The 18,307-nt window shown below is 54.0% G+C and overlaps 1 protein-coding gene across 1 annotated transcript in view; it reads right to left on the reverse strand.

The window, feature by feature from the left end:
* RAP1GAP2 (RAP1 GTPase activating protein 2) overlaps positions 1-12,140 on the reverse strand; it is a 194,402-nt gene extending 182,262 nt beyond the window's left edge. Inside the window, exon 1 of the mRNA XM_028520082.2 lies at positions 11,958-12,140. The gene's annotated coding sequence lies outside the window, so the exon portion shown is untranslated. The remainder of the gene's footprint in view (positions 1-11,957) is intronic.
* Positions 12,141-18,307: the final 6,167 nt, after the last annotated feature.

Genomic DNA, 18,307 nt, shown 5'->3' on the forward strand with positions numbered 1-18,307 from the left:
GAGATGCTAGCACTGTTATCCCACTTTACAAAGGAGGACACTGTGGCTCAGAGAGGGTAAGGGCCTTGACAAAATTTACCCGGCACTGTAGTGACACAGCTAGGTCTGACGCCAGAGCCCGAGTTCTCAGCCACCGTTCTGTGTGATGAGCAGCACCAGCAGGTGCCAACCAGCAGGTCAGACCTGGCCCACTGGTTCTGAAACCTACAGAAATGCACAGCGGATGCAGTGCCCGTGCACAGATGGAAGAACTGAGGCCCCGAAAGGGCACAGTTCAGCTCAGCCACTGGAAGAGAACAAGGATGAAACGGCAAAAAGCAGGTGCCAAGTCCTCCCAACACCTGGCCAGAAAGGCTCCTTCTCTCCCCAGGTTGCTCCTCAACGCTTCTGCAGAACCTACTCTGAACCACCAAGTCACAAGGCCCTGGCTTCTCTAGTGGAAGCCTGTGGGTGTTCCTGGTGCCACTTGAAGGGGCACGTCCCAGCCCCAACCCCAGGGCAGAGCTCCAGGGGACCCACCGGGCTCTCTGGGCTTCAGAGGAACGCAGAGCCGAGACAGCTGGCTAGGATCAGAGGAGGCAAGGCAGCCAGGCCCCAGCCAGGAGCCCCTCCATCGTGTCTGTGGGCTTTTGGGGGCAGGGGGAAGGGGGAACAGTGTGGTTTCCTCTGCTTGGGCAGCTTTGTCCTCACAGCCACCTGAGGGAGCTGAAAGATGAGACAGACAAGCTCCCTTCCCAGGCGGGGGCCTGAGGCAGTTACTGGAACTCAGGAAACAGATGCCCCGAGAGAGGCGGGCACTCTATCATCTGGCCTAGGTCCTCTGCACTCCGGGCAGCGTGAGTTGGCACCAGGGCCACCCAGGGGGGCTTGGCTCTGCTCACAGCTCGGCCACTGAATCACCTTGAGCAGGTCCTGTACTCTTTGGGGGGTTTTAGCTGAGTTTTCCTCAAAGGAGAGGCTAGATTAGCCTCTGCTTCCTTTATAAGCCAGGTGAGGACTGAGGACAATGGCAGAGAAGGACACTATGATCACCAGAAACACAGGGCACCGTGGCATTTAGAGCCAGCAAACCCAGAGAAATTAGGAATTCACACCTCGGGATGGAGATAAAACGACAGATCGCTTCCCCACGCTCACTATCTCAGTGGCTCGGCTGACTTTCCTACTGTGCAAGTTCTGAAAGGCAAGACACTGACCAAAAAAGAAAAAAAGAAACCCTGCAAGACAAGTGCCTGTGCTAACTGGGTTCCCGGAGAAGGACCCAACGCAGGGCCGCACAAGCCACGCAGTGCCATCATGCCAGAGGACTACTAGCAATGCATGGCAGTGGACGGGAGAAGCTACAAAATGTACCGTAATTTTGTGAATGTTACACAATAATAAGGTATCACTTTTGCCCACCAGATAGTAAAGGTTAAAAAAAGTGCTAATGGCATGAAGATGTCAGGAAACCAGTGTGGCCGCCACTCGTGTGCGGACATTTGGCGACATCTGTCAACAATTTCAGTGTGCATGCACCTCATGCCAACATTTTTGTTTTTAAAAACTTACTTATTCCACAAGTTAACTCATATGAGGCGATAAGATCTCTGCACACAGGCATTGATTATATCACTGTTTGTAACAGCAAAATACAAAGAAGTAACCCGAGCGACTACCATTCAACCCTCTTGTGGAACCAGCGCCCGAGTGCAGCCGAACCAGTGCAGGAGTGCAGTGGAACACTACATGGCCATTGAAAAGAGGGAGGTAGAATTCATATATGCTACTACACAGCGATACCCTAATGACTCATGAAAACAAGATGTAGAACAGCTCACAGAGTAGAATCCCATGAGTTTAGGTGAATGTGTAAATTCTCATACTTGCCCAGACAATTTCCGGAAGGAAACACAAGCGACGGTCCTAGACTGCTGGTCACCTCTGAAGATGGGGCTGGAACTGGAAATCTCAAGGGAGAGACTTTTCACTCTGTCATTCTGTGCTACTTAATTGTTGTTGGTTTTTTTACCATGAGCATGCTATAATTTAAAGATTAAAAAGTGTTAATTATGCCCTGGGTGGTATGGCTCAGTGGATTGAGTGCTGGCCTGTGAATCAAACGGTCACCAGTTTGATCCCCAGTCAGGGCACATGCCTGGGTTTCGGGCCACTTCCCCAATAGGGGGTGTGCAAGAGGTAATCACACATTGATGTTTCTCTCCCTCTCTTTCTCTCTCCCTTTCCTTCTCTCTCTAAAATTAAAGTAATAAATAAATGAAAATATTTTTAAAACATTAATTATATGGATGGTTTGCTCTGAAAGGAGAAGGAAAAGGAGGGGAAGAAGTTACAAAGGGCCATTGCTTTAAAAGCTTCTTAACCTATTTGGAGCTCAAACCGACCCCCGATCCCAGTCCTGGATGACCTCCTCTTACCCCAGGAAGGGAGGACCAGCATCTGTCCCTCACTGCCTGACTCCAGATGGTTTTGTCATCCACCCTGGTTGTAAACAAAGCTTGTGCTTCAATCTTAAGAAAACTCAAACGAGAGTAATATACAACTTTGCTGGAGGAAATCTGGCAATACAAAAGAGAATCATTCCATGCATGCCAGCAGGGCTTCTAGAATACAGATCTAGGCCCATTTCTGGATGTGAGTGTTGGCTTTTCACGTGTGTGTCAAGTTCGTGGAAATTCATCAACCTGAATGCTCATAATCTGTGCACTTCTCTGTTAGCATAACATGCTTCGAAAGGGTTACTTTAATATGCATGCCTTTTGACCTGGCAATTCCATTTCCATTTCCATGCCATCCCACAGGGAAAAATTCACAGATGTGAGCCAAGCTGTACTTTCAAGGGTCTCCACCACATTATTGTGATAATTATGAAACACTGGGGACCACCCACATACCCAACAGGAGGGGGCAGGTTAAAGAAAGACAGCATCACCCAACCACCGAGCACCTCTCAGCCAGTACTAAGTGGGTGTGGAAGCACAGGTAATGGGGACAGACTTAAAGAAAATCTCAGAATAAAATGAAACAGACTAACTAATATGCTCAGGGCCATATTGTTCAAGGTATGACATTAAGGATCATGATTTTTTTATTCTTTCTGCTTTTCTGAATTTTATAAGTTTTCTTAAAAAAAAAAAACCACAGACACCATTTAAAATGACAAATAAGAGGAAACAAAAAGAGACAAGAAAGGGGATGGGGCTGGTGTTCTAAAATAGTGGTTCTACCCTGGCCGGTGTGGCTCACTAGGTTGGCCTGGTGGCCCATAAACTAAAAGGCCATGGGCTTGATCCTTGATTGAGGCACACACCTGTGCAGCAGGTTTGGTCCCCAGTTGGGGCATGTATGAGAAGCAACCAGTTGATGTTTCTCTCTCACATTAATATTTCTCTCCCTCTTTCTCTACCTTCCCCTCTCTCTAAAATCAATAAACATGTCTTCAGATGAGGATTAAAAGGAAAAAATGTGTGGTTCTGAATGCACTGAGCACAAGAACCACCTGGGTCTTAAATAGCATGGGGTCAAGCCCCAGCCTTGCTGCTTGCCAACAGTGTGACCTTAGGCAAGTTACTTAACGTCTCTGTGCCTCAGACCAGACTCCCCATCTGTAAACGGGGATGCTAACAGTACCGAGCTCACGGGGCTGGAGGGGTCAGTGAGTTACTACATGTTAAGCCTTCAGAGCCAGGCCTGGCTCAGACCTATAGTCGTGTTAGCTAGTGTGACTGCTCCAGTTCTGATTCCATCGCCCTGGGGTGGGGATGGGAAACCTGTGTCTTTAACAAACTCCCCGGATGATTCTGATCCAGGGAGAAATGCTGCAATGAGTCTACTACAATACTGCCACTATCACTGGTAGCCCTAGAGTCTTCTGCAGGAAGACTTGGGCACTAGCTGCTGTCTAAAGGGCATTCTTACTAAAAGCGACCACAAAGCCAGCTCTTGCTCTCCCTTCATCCCACTGGATCGCTCCAACCCTCCCCTATCACTGCAGAGCCTCACCTGCGTACTTTCCCCGCACCAGGATGGGCCAGAAGGTGGACATTGGCGCCCTCTACAGGCAAGTTTGGTAGTGCAAAGAGGAAAAGGGAGAGTCCTCCTGCTGGTATTTCTTAGGATGACGGCCACATTGCCCTCTGGCAACAGGGATTGAGGGATGGGGGTAATTCTCTGTGTTGCAGGAGATGAGTAACAACCACTTGGTATCAGAACACCTGGGTTCCAGCTCTGGGTCTGACACTTAACATAGTTGTAAGGAAACCACTTAAACTCCCTCTGCCTCAGTTGTTTCATCTGTAAAGAATAACTGTGATCATTTCATGAGACTCTCCCATAACCCAAATATACTATAATTTTTACTTCATTTAGTCCTTACCACAACCATGTCCTTCTTCCTGGAGAGAAAATGGAGCCTCAGAGAGATTGAGACCCACCCAATGTCACAGAGCTGATAGGTGGTGGTGACAGAATTGAGACCCAGAACGCTGCTTTCAACCACATTGCCATCCTCACGGGGGAGGCGCAGCGCGGAGCAGGCCCCGGGAGGGCAGTGCTAGACGTGAGGCAGCACCAGGCTGGGCTGGCGCAAACCCCGTGATTCTTCCCGGGCCCCCTGCCAACACCCGGCTGAGGAGCAGCCCCAACCCGGGCCAGGATGAGCAAACCCTGAGGTTCCTCCCCCACGCTCACAGCCTGGGTTGGGGAGTCACACTTCTGGCAGATGAGCAGTGACTCGGGTGGAGGCAGGTGCGGGGGACACAGGAAAGGCAGGGAGATCCCTCAGACACATTCTAAACGGCCTGCAGCTCAAACATAGCATGTTCATGATTCATTTATCCAGATCTCCCTGGATAAAGATGGGGGTTCTGCCAGGGTCTCCCCCTCCACCCAGGCCCAGAGAAATCCTGATGGGGCCCCAGCATCGTGGTGTCTCTACCAACACTTGTCCTTTGTCCCTCAGAAAGGCTGACTCCAAATGATACAGTAAACTGAGACAGAAAAGGTCTTTTCTACTCAAGGTACCCTGTCTCCCCCCATTAGTTGCCCCTCCCCCCCAGAAGGGCTGTGCACAATAAGGTGCCTCCTGTATGACATGAGAGTGGGTGGGTGGGGAACTGGGGCTGGATCCTGTCTTTTGGTGAAAATCCAGACCAAGACCTCGCCTGTGCCAGGGCATCTGTGGGCAGAAGTGTGGGCACTACTAAAGGAATACCCATGCAGTACCTACTGATGGTGTCCCCCACTTCAGAGATGGGGAAATTGGGGCACAAAGAGACTAAATACTCTGCCCAAGGTCACACTCCTAGTGAGTAGCTGTGGTGGACTGCATCTCCCCAAGCGGCCACACCGTCCCACAATATGTCCCCCATCTCACATGCTCTTCTCACCATGTGACATTGACACCCCTCAGTTAAGAGGTGGGGGGTTGCCCTGGCCAGGTGGCTCAGTTGGCTGGAGTGTCATCCCATACAGCAAAAAGCTGCAGGTTCGATCCCTGGTGGAGGCACATACCTAGGTTGTGGATTTGATTCCCTGGTTGAGGCGTATACATGAAGCAACCAATGTTTCTCTCTCTCTCTTTCCCTTCACCCCCCTTCCTCCTTCTTTCTCTCTCTCTCTCTCCCTCCCCCTACCCCATCTTCTCTCTCTAAAACCAATAAAACATATCCTCAGGTAAAGATTTTAAAAAGAGGTTCAGTGTGGGTCTGTCTGTGTGGACCTGTGGCTACAGCAGAAGTGGTGCCACCTCATTCCTATGACTAGGTAAGAAGAGGTGAAACAGCTTCTGCCTGGCTCTTTCTTGGGATTCTTGTTCTTTACCAGCCGCTGTGCTGTGAGAAACCCCGGACAGAATCCAGGGAGAGGCCCATGTGGCCATGAACTGAGGCCTCAAGCCAGCAGCCAGTACCACATGCCAGACACGAGAGTGACTGAACCTGCAGGCGACTCCGGCCCCTAGACTTTGAGCCGCCCCGATGGCAGTGGCTGAGCAGAAACATGCGTACCCACCTAGCCCTGCCCAAACTGTGGGTTCATGAGCTGAATAAATGTCACCATCATTTTAGGCCAAAAGCTTCTGGGTGGTTATTATGCAGCATTAGATACCAGAACAGTAGAAGAGTCGAAATTAAATCCAATTGCCTGGCTGCAGAGCCTGTGCTCCCTGCCACTCTGGGGTGGTCCCTGCTGTGCGAGGGACAGTGGACAGGAGGGTCAGACATATCTTCACATGTTCATTCATTCTTTCATCAAACGTCTGTTGTATCCCTACTGCATTCCAGCCTCTCTGCTGAGGCAGAGGCTATTTCGGTGAACCAGACAGACAGATCCCTGCCCCGGAGGACTTAGGGGGTGGGAAGGTGGAGGATAAAAGAGAAATTACACTACACAGGTGTTTACCATACGGCCACATCATCAAAGGGGACCTGGCGGGTGAGGAGCCCTGTTTAGGTGGGGAGCTGGGACGGCCTCTCTGCCTCTCTGAAGGGAAGAACGAAGGCTGAGATGGATCCGACTTTGAGAAGAGTGGAGGGAAGAGCCCTGGCCGGGCGGCTCCCTAGGCTGCAGCGTCGTCCTGCACACCAAAGGTCAGGGCGAGTGTGGGGGCCAACTGGTCAACGTTTCCCTCTCACATCGATGTTTCTCTCTGACATCAATCTCTCCCCCCAACCCCTCCCTCTCTTTCTGAAAATCAACACACATATCCTCTAGTAAGGATTTTTAAAAAGAGAGAGAGTAGAGGGAACGGCAGTGAGTGTCAAGAATAGACCTGGGTTCTCTCACAGTTGTGTGACCTTGTAGAAGTAGCCCAGCCTCTCTGAGCCTCCACTTCCCCTAGGATGGAGATGCTTCCAGAACCCACCTCACAGGATTGCTGTGAGGAGCCAGTGAGCTAACACACACGCAGTGTGCCGTCCAGGGTCTGGCACAGGAAGAGCCCCATAAATGCCCACGACGATGGCGACAGGACGTATGTGGAGGCCCAGCCCCCGGGGGGTGCCCAGAGCCCCAGAGACCACTCTGCCCCGCCAGGCCCTCCACCAGCCACAGGGGCAGAGGCCATGGACCAGCAGGGGTGGGAGGGCCTTCACACTGCTACACTGGTGCCCAGCGTCTGAGAGTGGGTTGCAGGGGGAGGGTGCACATTTCCTGGAGCATGCTGACACACAGCCCAGCTTCCCCCACCCCTGCAGCCATCCTGACTCATCTCCTCAACCCGGGCTCACCCACCCGCCCCCTTAGCTCAGAGCTCGAAGGATGCAGCTGGAGGTTGGACTGGCTGTCCCTCCCATGCCCCACCCCAACAGCAGTGGGCACCCACGCAGCCACGGGGGAGAAGCAGCTTCCTCAAGGCAGAGGCAGGGACAGGACAGAAAGCCTGAAGAGAGGGCAGAACTGGGCAGGGCATAAGACTCAGGGTGTCCAGGGGTCCAGGAAATCCCTCTGGGTTAAAGTATCACCTGCCACCAAACAGGCACACCCTCGAGGACCCTGGAGAGCACCTGGCAGGGAGCCAACAGGCATACCCAGAGAAAAGTACAAGAACAACTTGGTGCACACAGGGACATGCCCTGGACCCACACAGAGCCACACACAGCCACCCAGCAGCATGGCCTCCAGGGACATGGTGCACAGGTGTGCACACATGGGCACACCTCGCTGCATCTGACAGCCCATCACTTCCTTCTGCTATTGCTCACTACCAGTCAGCTGATGGGCAGGCCCCCCAGTGCCCATGCCTGATGCCATCTGTTGACCCAGGCCTGGCAGGGCCCAGCCAGCATGCCCAGCAGGGTCCAGGAAGGAGTCTGACAGCCTTGGACCTGAACTAGGAAGAGGGCGGGACACCAGCCAGCCCTGAGAGCAAGGTGCAAGTCCAGAGCCCACGAGTGGGCAGGGATGGGGTGGGGGGTGCTCAGCACAGCCTTGCTTGGGCCAGGTCCCTCAGAGCACAGGCCTTGCCTTGGCGTCCCAACTGCCTTGGGAGGCCCCTACAACTGCCGCATCTTTGTTTTTAATTATTTTAATCCTCACGCAAGGATATGTTTTATTGATTTCAGAGAAAGAGGAAGGGCGAGAGAGAGACATTGATGTGAGAAAAACATTGATTGTTTGCCTCCCATACATGTCCAGACCAGGGATCAAACCTACAACCTAGGTGTGTGCCCTGACCAGGAATTGAACCCGCAACATTCTGATGTACGGGAAACACTCCCAACCAACTGAGCTACCTGGCCAGAGCACTGCCTCACATCTTGAGCAGATGGAAAAGAATCTCCTTATGACTATTCGGAAGCCCAAAGGGTTGTGGCAAACAGTGGGGGAAAGTGCAGCATGGCAAGCTGAGGTCAGACACAAGGTAGAACTTCCCACTAGAGAAACACCAAAGCATTGAGGGAGGGGTGGGCAAGAAGAGCATGCCATCTGCCTCCATAAAGATGCCCTCTTGACAAGCGGAGAAGGTAGATGGGTAGATTGCTGTTTTTGTTTTTTACTAAACTTACTAAAAACAAAATGAGGCCCAAATTGCAGGGGTCAAGAAGAGTCTTTAAATGACAAGAGACAGTGGCTGCTGCACTTTCTAGCCTAGGTGCGATCTTGCCTGTAGGCCAGAGGATGGACACAGTGGCCTTTGTGTGCCAGCCTGAGCCGCTCCTGTGCATGAGCGAGAGGCAGCTGGACACCTTCCCGCTGTGCGACCTCTCCCCAAGGGGGTGGCCCGTTGCTCAGAGATGGGAGAGGGTAGGGAGACAACGGCCACCATGGTACCATGGCAACAGGCCTTGGCAGAGACACGTCCACGCCTTCTCCAATCACCTCTCGCAACAGAACCTAAGTGTTTGCAGACAGCACTTCCCCTGCCAAACAGGGTGGTGGCCTGGGAGGGACAGGTAGACACACTGGGGAGAAGAGGATATGAGGAGACTTACAGGCACGGTAACCTGAAAATATGAAGCCTACGCTGGCTAATGCCCTAGCAACCCCCTAACTAATCCCCAGCCACTGCCTCCCCTCCCTCATGCCACCCAATCATCACGCCCCACAGGCCCAGCCCGTCCCACCTCCCAGACACACCTGGTCCCCTCACACCAAGGCTGCACCAACTCACACCACAGCCCTGTTTCCTCCCTTGTTCTCGGCACCGCGGCTAGTCCTTCTCTCCCCTCCGTACTGCCTCCCATCTTTTCTCGCCTACTGTCTCATCCCCTGCCCTATCCTCCCACTGAACTGTGGCCCAGACCGGTGCCCATGGCCAATCTGCCAGCTCCAAACCCCAGCATCCACCTTCCTCCACTCCTCCTCAAGCACCTGCTTCCGAGCTGCCTGCTAGTCCCCTCTGCCTACTCCCGGGCTCCACGTCCCTCCTGGGACAGACCCCAGCAACAGGCGTGTCTGAGGAGCATGCCCAGGGACAGGGCACTGCTAGCGATTCACAGACTGTTAAGCAGACCCTTTCAGGCGGCCTGGAGGATGAGGCACAGCTCCAGGAAAGACTGACCAGGTCAGCTATCTGGGCCTGGAGCCCCAGATTCCACAAGCAGGAGCAAGGCCTTTGGTGGTCAACCTCCGCCAGCCTCCTCCGCCACTTGAACAAGCGGGTACCTGAGCCACCACCCATAACGTGTTGGCTTCCCGAATACACAGAAAGGCTCTGTTCATGGGGCTCTTTCTAGGGACCCATCATCATGTTCAAATTTAACAAATATCTTATTTTAACACTCACAACCCCAGATAAGGAAACAGAGGTTCAGAGAAATTAGGTGGCCTGCCCAAGCTCATGCAGCGTGCTGGACACCTCAGCGTGCTGGACACCTCAGTGTGCTGGACACCTCAGTGTGGCCACTTTCAAACACTCTGGGCCCCAGTTCTTACTCCAGCCTCTCCGGCAACCTACCACTGAGTTCCCTGTTGGCTTCGAGCCACGCCTCTGCTGCCACACAGCCTCAGCTTCATCTGGGGCCATGCTGGGCCTTCTCTGAAGCCACAGTGTAGGGCAGCACCCACAGGAGCCCCCGGGCCTCACACGTGTGTGCCTGGAACCTCACGGGAGTTCATGTCCATGGGGGTGCCCTTGTCCATCAAGGGACAGAGCTAATGGACGACCGCTCCCCTGTTTTCTCTCCGACAGGAAACACATTCCATAGGCTCCCCGAGAGAGGGGCTGGGGACAGGGCGGTGGCAATAATAAAATGATTGTGTCCTCATGCTGCTTTCCCTTCTCTCCCCATACCTCTCACCCCCCACCTTATTCCCTGAGACCACTTCCCAAGTCTACTGCTCGGGCTCTGCTTTGGCAGAACACAGGTGGGATACAGCATGGGCGGGAGGGGCAGGGGGCGCTGGGATGTGGACCCAGGGCTTAGTGACAACAGCCGTTTTGCTCAACCACTGTGCTGTGCGGCTGCCACCACCATCCGGCTAGGGTCCCTTCCCCTCAAGTTCAAGTCATTCTGAACCACCGTGGTTCAGCCACACTTGACCCAGGATCCTGGGAAAGAGGGAGAGGAAGGTGTCGGGGCGCCTGCAGCCTAAGGGGCCTCTTCTCTGGAGCTGAGGTCACCTCCGGCAAACTGCTTCACCACCCCGGGCTGAGCAGCAGTCCCAGCTAGACAGAGCTGGGCTCTACCCAAGCTTAGCATCTGCCTCTGCCCAGGAACTTCTGTGGCTCTTCACCTCCAGTCCCCATCCCCACTCCCCAACATCTTGGAAGGGAGGAGGGACTTCAGGTAGCTTTTTAAAACCTGAGTGGCCAGATCTAGCAGCCACCCACCGTGACCCACCTTTGGACTCAGAAAACTCAGTGCCGGCTTGGAGGAGAAGGCAGAGCCTCCCTGGACCCCTGCCCAAGTTGCAAAGATGGGACTTTGCTGGGGGAGATCAGGGCTTGTGACCTCACAGCCCCAGCTGTGTGACCCTTCTGTTTACTCCTCACCATGGCAGGAAAAGTGGGGGAGGGGGCCTTCCCCCCTCTCTGGGAAACTGAGGCCCATGGGGCTAAAGGTACAGCCTCAGGGTCACAAAGCAGGAACAGAACTAGCAAGTCCTGGTGCCCAGCCCGGGACACCCCCATTATTCCCTGTGAAGGCACTCTGACGGAGGCCACTCAGAGGCAGAACCCAGCATTCGGAGCCCAAACCCCACTTGCATGTCAATGCCCTTCAGCTTGTTAAGAAGGGTGCAGAGGGAGCTACAGAAAACAGGAGAAAGCAGGATGTCCCCACCAGCAGCTCCCAGGTCCAGACAGACACTCAGCGTCTGGTGGTGGCAAAGACAAGTGGATTCTACCCAGTTCTGAGGTCCCCTGGACACACATCTGCCCTGGACCCCACCCCAGCTGGCTCCCCCACACCCACCCGCCCAGGATCTCCCTAGGATTGAGCATCCGACTGGAGACTGGTCCTGCCCCAAGGGTCCACAAAGGCCTCTCAGTCAGCACCCACCATCCTGACTCCCCTCCCTGTGACAGGCACACGTTGGAAAGAAGATGGGGTGGCATTTATGACCTTTGGGCGCGGAAGGGTGGGGACGAAACAACCCCGCCCAGCCAACAGGGTCCTCCTGAGGTTCCTGGCTTTTTTTCCTTCTACCACCACCTGTGAACACCCACCTCTGACGTCGCCTCAGTCAGCTTCTCCGGCCAGAGACTTTGACAGGGACTGAGCGACATTTCACGCAGGCACGCTCGCCCCTATCCCCGGTGTGCGTGCGCAATGCCCCGCCGGCGTGCGTTTCTGAGGACAGCCACCCCACCTCCCAGACACAGCCCATTACGCTGAAGCGCTGTGTGGAATCGCAGCACAGAGCTCCCACACGCCAGTACGGACTGGATTTCTCTTTGCAAATACACGCATTTACACTCATAACATACACCCCAATCCCACGTTCAGTTACACCCAGGACTCGCGTCCTGCTCCAAGCTGACTGTGGGATTCACACCCAGCCCTGGACCTACTGACCTTCTGTGACGCGGGCGCCCAGGTTCACTCTGCGATGTGGACAGAATGTCAACAGTCAGTCGCGGCGGCTGTCTCCGCCTGTGCGCTCGCCACAGCGACGTCCACCGTCTCCATCCGGACCCAGGCCCCCTCCTCCTCCCCCGCGGCCGGCTGCTCTCGCCGCCCGCCCAGCGCGTGCCCCGTCACCGCGGCGCGCACACGCGCACAGCCGGCTGCGGCTCCGCACGCCCCAAGCTGCTCCCGCCTGCAGCTGCTGCACACCTGGAGGGCCAGCCGCCGGCAAGTCCGCGCCCGGCCACAGGCTGGGTCCTCCAGCCGCCGCCGGGCTTACTGCGGGCCGCGCCCACTTCTCTCTCCGGTCCCGAGACACCACCGCCCAGGGCCCGCCCTGGTCCCGGTGGTGCCCACAATGCTCGCCAAGCTCCGCCGCCGCGCAGCTGCTGGAGAGGGAGTGGGAGGGCGTACACCGGGGCAGACGAGGACGCCGGGGCTGCGAGGGGGGATGCCGGGGATAGGATGGGGGATACCGCGGGTCCTGAGCGCCGTGACGGAATGCCTTCGGGACTGCCCAAGGCGGATCTTCGGGAACAAAGGCGTGGCCGGGGCTGGCGCGCCCAAGGGACCAAGGGAGAAAGGCGGGAATGGCCCACTCTGCCCAGAGAAGTTCCTGGACGACGGAGCCCCAAGGCAGTGCAGTGGGCAACCAAGGTGCAGGCAGATCCATGGGTTCCTGGTCTATTGAAGACACTCTAGAGCCATCCCCAGCTCCGAGAAGGGTGGGACCTGGGAGGGAAGCCGGTGCTGTCTGCACTTGGAAATGCGAGGCGTCAAGATGCCAGAGCTCCTGAAACTGCCCCTGCTTGGACCTGGCAGCCTGGAGCTTTCATTCACTCACTCCACACAAATTTTCTCAGCTTCGTCCAAACCAAGGGATACTCATGAACTTGAAGGGACTGAAGGGACAAAGAATCTTCTAGGCAGCCTTGGGGATGCCCAAGTCTCTTCCTCTGTGACCTCCAGGGAGGGAGGCCTCTGAATAAGGGGTGCGCACCCCAGTAATGTGGCACTCACTCCCTCAGGCAGCTACCTACGGGGTCCTCAGGCAGCTCTGGGTACTAGAAAGCCTTGCCTTTCATCACCAGTGAGTCGGCCTTGCTTCTGCCTGTCTGCCAGGACTCACTCAGCTCTGGCCACAATGGCGTTCTGCTTCTAGAACATACTTGGGGCCTTGTACTAGCTGTTCCTCCTGCAGGGACACTCGTCCTCCCCATTTCCTGAGCCCTCTCCCCACCATCCATTCAACCAGCACCTTTTCCACGTGGCTACCCCGGTGTCCTTCAGGACTCAGCTCAAAGGTCACTTTCTTCCGTGGTCTGAAAAGTTCACTCTGAAATGTCCTTGTCCATGCAGCTACCGTCTGTCTCTCCCACTAGAAAGTGTGCCCCGTGGAGGCAGGTCCTTGTCTGCCTTGAAACCAAAGGCACTGTAACCCTGGGGCCTTACCCGCAGCAGGTGGAAGGAAGAAAGGAGATGGGGTAGCCAGCCCTCGGTCTGAGTCTCTTCAGCAGCCTGGTCCATCGCCCCGGAAGGCAATCTGCTCAGCTGTTCGAGGGTGACATCTGGCACAGTGTTAGCAGCAGAACTGTGTGCAATTCCCATCCAATAATAAATGAACGGAAATCAAAGGAACATTCCGCTGAAAGTCTGAGACTCAGAACAGAACGGCGGGTCCTTCCCGCCCTCGCTGTGGACGCTGCCCTGAGCTCTTGCAGCTTTGCGTGCGAGCATTTTCTTGAAACCTAAGTCATGGGGCCACACCCAAGTGTCTAGTCTACTGGAGCCCCTCAGGCAGCTCTGATCCCTCACCCTGCTGCCCAGGCCCAGACAGGATTGGAGGCCAAAATGGACTTCTCCCTGCTAAATGGTACCTCCTACACCTGGCAGGACCTGGAATCCAGCCCCCCCAGGCAGTGTGGGTCCCAATTCTGACATCTCAACTGTTGTGATGGTGCCAAGTTCCTGCCGTCAGCAAAGGCACCGACATGCTGTCCACATCCTTCTGCACCTCGCCACTCACAGACACACTGAGCAGGACTTGGCCAATGGCAGCTCACTCGTCAACCTCCCTAGTCCTGCCATCTCCCAGGTCACGTTCCTGTGTCCCCTGCAAGGCTTTGTGGGAAGAAAAGAACCATTATTGCTGGAACTCACAACTCCTGCTCCAACACCCATCTTTTCTCTACATTATTTGAAATCCACCTCTGGAGTCCAGGGCACCCGTTCCCTAAACACCAAGTGTTCTCAGGTGGTCTGAGTCACCTTTCCCAGTCACCTACTCCGCATCATCATCTAATGATTTTTTCCTCTTCGGACAGAGACGGATCCAGAGTATCCACCCACCTCCCTGCTTCCTGGACCTTCTGAAATCATCAGTGAGATCACAGGGAGCAGATGCACTGCTCTCAGGCAACTAGGATTCCCGGCAGTGTCTGGCGAGGTGAAGGCTCCCGTCACATCTGCACACATCCCTGCGGCAAGTGTGGGGAGCTGCAGTACAAGCACCATCCTTGCTCTCCAGTTGGCTGGCCCAAGGTGCCATGGTGCACCCCCCATTGATACCACATCCATCCTCTTCCCTTCAACCATCCCTGGAGGAGAGATCTGTTTGTCCTTGGCTTCAAGAGTTCTGCTCATTTAGAATCTAATGCAAAGAAGTTTTGATGGGGAAAGAGATAATAAAGGTCCAGGATCAGGTCTGGCCGAAGCCTTGGGAAGGGATGTGGCAGCAGCAGGGCCACCCAGGAGATCTCTGTAGAGACCAATAACACTGGTCACACCTTTCCACAGTATAAACAAAGAGTGGGCAGGGCCCTGGCCAGGTGTCCCAGTTGGTTGGAGCATCTTCCCCTACACCAAAAGGTTGGGGGTTTGATTCCTGGTCAGGGCACCTATGGGAAGCAACCAATCAATGTTTCTCTATCACGCCAATGTTTCTCTCTGTCTCTCTCTCCCTTCCTCTCTCTAAAATCAATAAACATATCCTCAGGTAAGGATTTAAAAAAAAAAAGAGTGGTCAGGAGCCTGGGAACAGGAATCTAGGCCAGGAAAAGCTCATCTCCCAGCCCATCACAAGAAAGGCGGGGCTGCCTCCACCCAGGTCAAAGCAGGGGCTGCCCAGCAAATCTGGCTTCTATTTCCCACTTTAAGAGGAGGTAGTGGATTTCCTGGCTTTGGGAATTTCTGCAGGCATCACTTCACTCAAGACTCATGATCTTCCTCATAGAAGGGAGAATATGGTCATACCCATTTTACAGAGGAGAAAGCAGAGGCAGTGAGCTACTTCCAATCATTCAGTGCATTCTAGGCTGGACAAACTTTCCAGAATCCCAGGAGGCCTCTCCACGAATGAGGGCAAGTGTTCCCCAGTGTGGATTTAGGGACCAATGTGGCTGCATAAGTGCCACCTGTGGGGGCCTGGAGTCAGGCCAAAGAGTGAGATTTAGGGCCGTAGGTCAGTTTACCTGGAGGGAGACTCAAGGTCAGCACGGCTGAGGATGCGATGGTGCTGTGGGGCTGTAGAGCCACTGGAAGGCTGTCAGCGTCCTCTCCTCGATGCGGAAACGCCCTTCCTGTACATACCTGTGGGACAAGAGAGAGTGAGGAGGGAGGCAGGCAGGGCGCCTCGGAGCTCTTCTGGGGAACTGGCCTGGCTTGCTGCTAAAAGGTGGATGTGAGGTCCCTGTCCCAAATATCCCCCTGCTCATCTGCCAGAGAGTCTCATTTCCAGAGGACCACAGTGAAAATTCCCTGAAGAGGAGGCAGGAACAGAGAGCAGGTTTCAATGGATAGAAAAGCTTTTTAAAAGTTAATTGTCTGAAGTTGAAAGGAGGCACTTAGAAGGAGTGAGTCCTTTGTCACTGGAGGTATATAAGCAGAGGGTGGGCAGGGGAATTCAAGCACCACCAGACAAGGGTCCATTCTCCAAGTCCCCTACAGTAATGAGACATTGGACTTCTTGGTTTTACAGCAGGACAAGAGGAGGTCATGGGTCAAATATCAGGCTTAGGTCTTCAGCAGTTCAAGGGTCCCAGCCACCTTCCAGACAGTCCGCCTGCAGCAAGGATGGGGGAAGCTGGGCTGGGCAGAGTGAACACAGAAGGATCTCTTCCACTGGCCACCTCCTCCTGGCAGAACCGTGCCTCCATTAATTAACTCGACATTTAACTGGGTGCTTATGATGATGAACCAGAGACTTAATCCCTGCCCTCCTAGAGTTTGCAGTTTTGTGGGAACAACAAGGACAAACATATCACTACAAAAAGACCCCTTTATGCCTTACCAGTGGGAACGTCAGCGGTACAACCCTTCTGCAGGACAACCAGACTATGTCTGTCTAAGTTACAATTACACTTCCCAGTAGCCCAACGACCCCTTTTGGAGAATTAATCTACAGACTCCAGCATGTGGACAAGGTGATCTGTGGCGTTGTTTATAATGACAAAAGACTGGAGCACGACCCAAGCGCTCATCAGTAGGGGCCGGCTGCATAAATTACGGCATGTTGTAGCAGGACAGTGCACAGCCATCGCTTTACAACAGATGCTTCCAGTGAGAGCCTTCCCTGTGTGCTTCACGCAGTGATCTCCACGACACATTCTTAAGATTAAAAAAAAAAAATCAGATGCAGAATGAGCAGTATGTGTAATTTATGTTAAAAAAAGGGGAAGGAGCCCTGGCTGGCGTAGCTCAGTGGATTGAGCGCGGGCTGGGAACCAAAGTGTCCCAGGTTCGATTCCCAGCCAGGGTACATTCCTGGGTTGCAGGCCAAAACCCCCAGCAACCACACATTGGTGTTTCTCTCTCTCTCTCTCTATCTCTATCTCTATCTCCCTCCCTTCCCTCTCTAAAAATAAATAAATAAAATCTTTAAAAAAAAGGGGGAAGGAATAAAGTACAAATGTATATTTCTTACCTTTATATACAGAAACTCTGGAGACACAAAAGGTAATGTAGTTATCTGGATGGGGAAAAGGGGGGACTGGGAGACTGGGGGGGTAGGAGAGTGACTTTTTGACAATGAATCTTTTCACACAGGAGGGTATTGCCTATTCCAAATGTTTGCTCTGTGTGTGTGTGTGTGTGTGTGTGCACGCGCGCATGTATGGTTGCAAACTGCATAAATTGCTATGCAAAAGAATTATGCAGCTGCCCTGACAGCGCCCGGTGGGCTCAGCCTCCTTACTGGGGTGGGAGGTTCCCAGGGGGCAGGGTTGCCAGAGAACAGAGGGCTTTCCTTGCTGCCCTGGCCTCCCGTATTAGAGCATCGGCCGACCTGTTTCCCTTCACTCTCCTTCACACCATCTGATGGGCGTTTGGGAGAGATCATCCAGGCTGCTGGGTGGAAAAGAGCAAGGCAGCCAGGTTAGACGCTGTTGCAGGTGCCCAGGTGGGACAGCGGTGGCTTGTGAAGGGGGACAGTGCTGGAGATGGAGCGAAGCAGGAGGACTCTTGAGTGAGCTAAGGAGGTGGTGAGGCAAGACCCAGCGGTGGGCTGGACACGGGTGAGGAGGGGAAAGGTACAACATTGTTCCCAAGTTCCTGGTTTGTGCAGGTGGCTGGGCAAGGACAGGTTTGGGGGACCATCTTGATTTTATTTTGAGAACTGACCCTCCTCTGTGGCCTCTTTCTTGCCCCAAGTTGACACTCTTCTTGTAAAACCTGGTTCAAAACTAGGTTCCTCCAGGAAGCCCACCCTGATTAATGCCATCCTATCTGATGAGGTTTCCACGCCTTTTCCTGTCCTTGGGCTCCTCAGGACTCAGCCTTGAATGACTCACTCTTGCCATCTCCGTGGGAGCAACTAATAACACCAACTGCCTCCCGAAGAGAGAACTGAGTGGCTGGGGAGCATTGTGACTGCTTTAATGCTTTTTGAATTTGAACCGTGGGAATATAATATGTTTTCAATGTTTTTTTAATTTGAGAACTCTGCTGATCATGAAGTCTTAGGTCATTAGGAAAAAAAAACAGGTCACTTATCAGCCCAACAGCTTTATTGTAGATGAGGACAAACAAGCAACAGCCAAGACCACGCAGTGGTGTCCCCCCCCCACTCGCAGGCTGACAGACCTTGACCTCACGAGGCCCCCACAGGTGCCTAGGCTGAGAGAAGAATAGGCCCACTCAAGAACCGTCCCCACCCAAACCCTGTCCACCACCCACCACTCACCCCTGCCAACAGGGGTGCAAACAGCCTCAGACACAGCTCCAACTCTATCTCCTTGCCCCAGCCAACACCCAGCCACCCTTCCCTCCCCTCTCCCAGAGACAGGAGGAAGGGACTGTCCCCC

The sequence above is a fragment of the Phyllostomus discolor genome, chromosome 8, assembly GCF_004126475.2.
Source record: "Phyllostomus discolor isolate MPI-MPIP mPhyDis1 chromosome 8, mPhyDis1.pri.v3, whole genome shotgun sequence".
In the NCBI taxonomy this organism is placed as follows: domain Eukaryota; kingdom Metazoa; phylum Chordata; class Mammalia; order Chiroptera; family Phyllostomidae; genus Phyllostomus; species Phyllostomus discolor.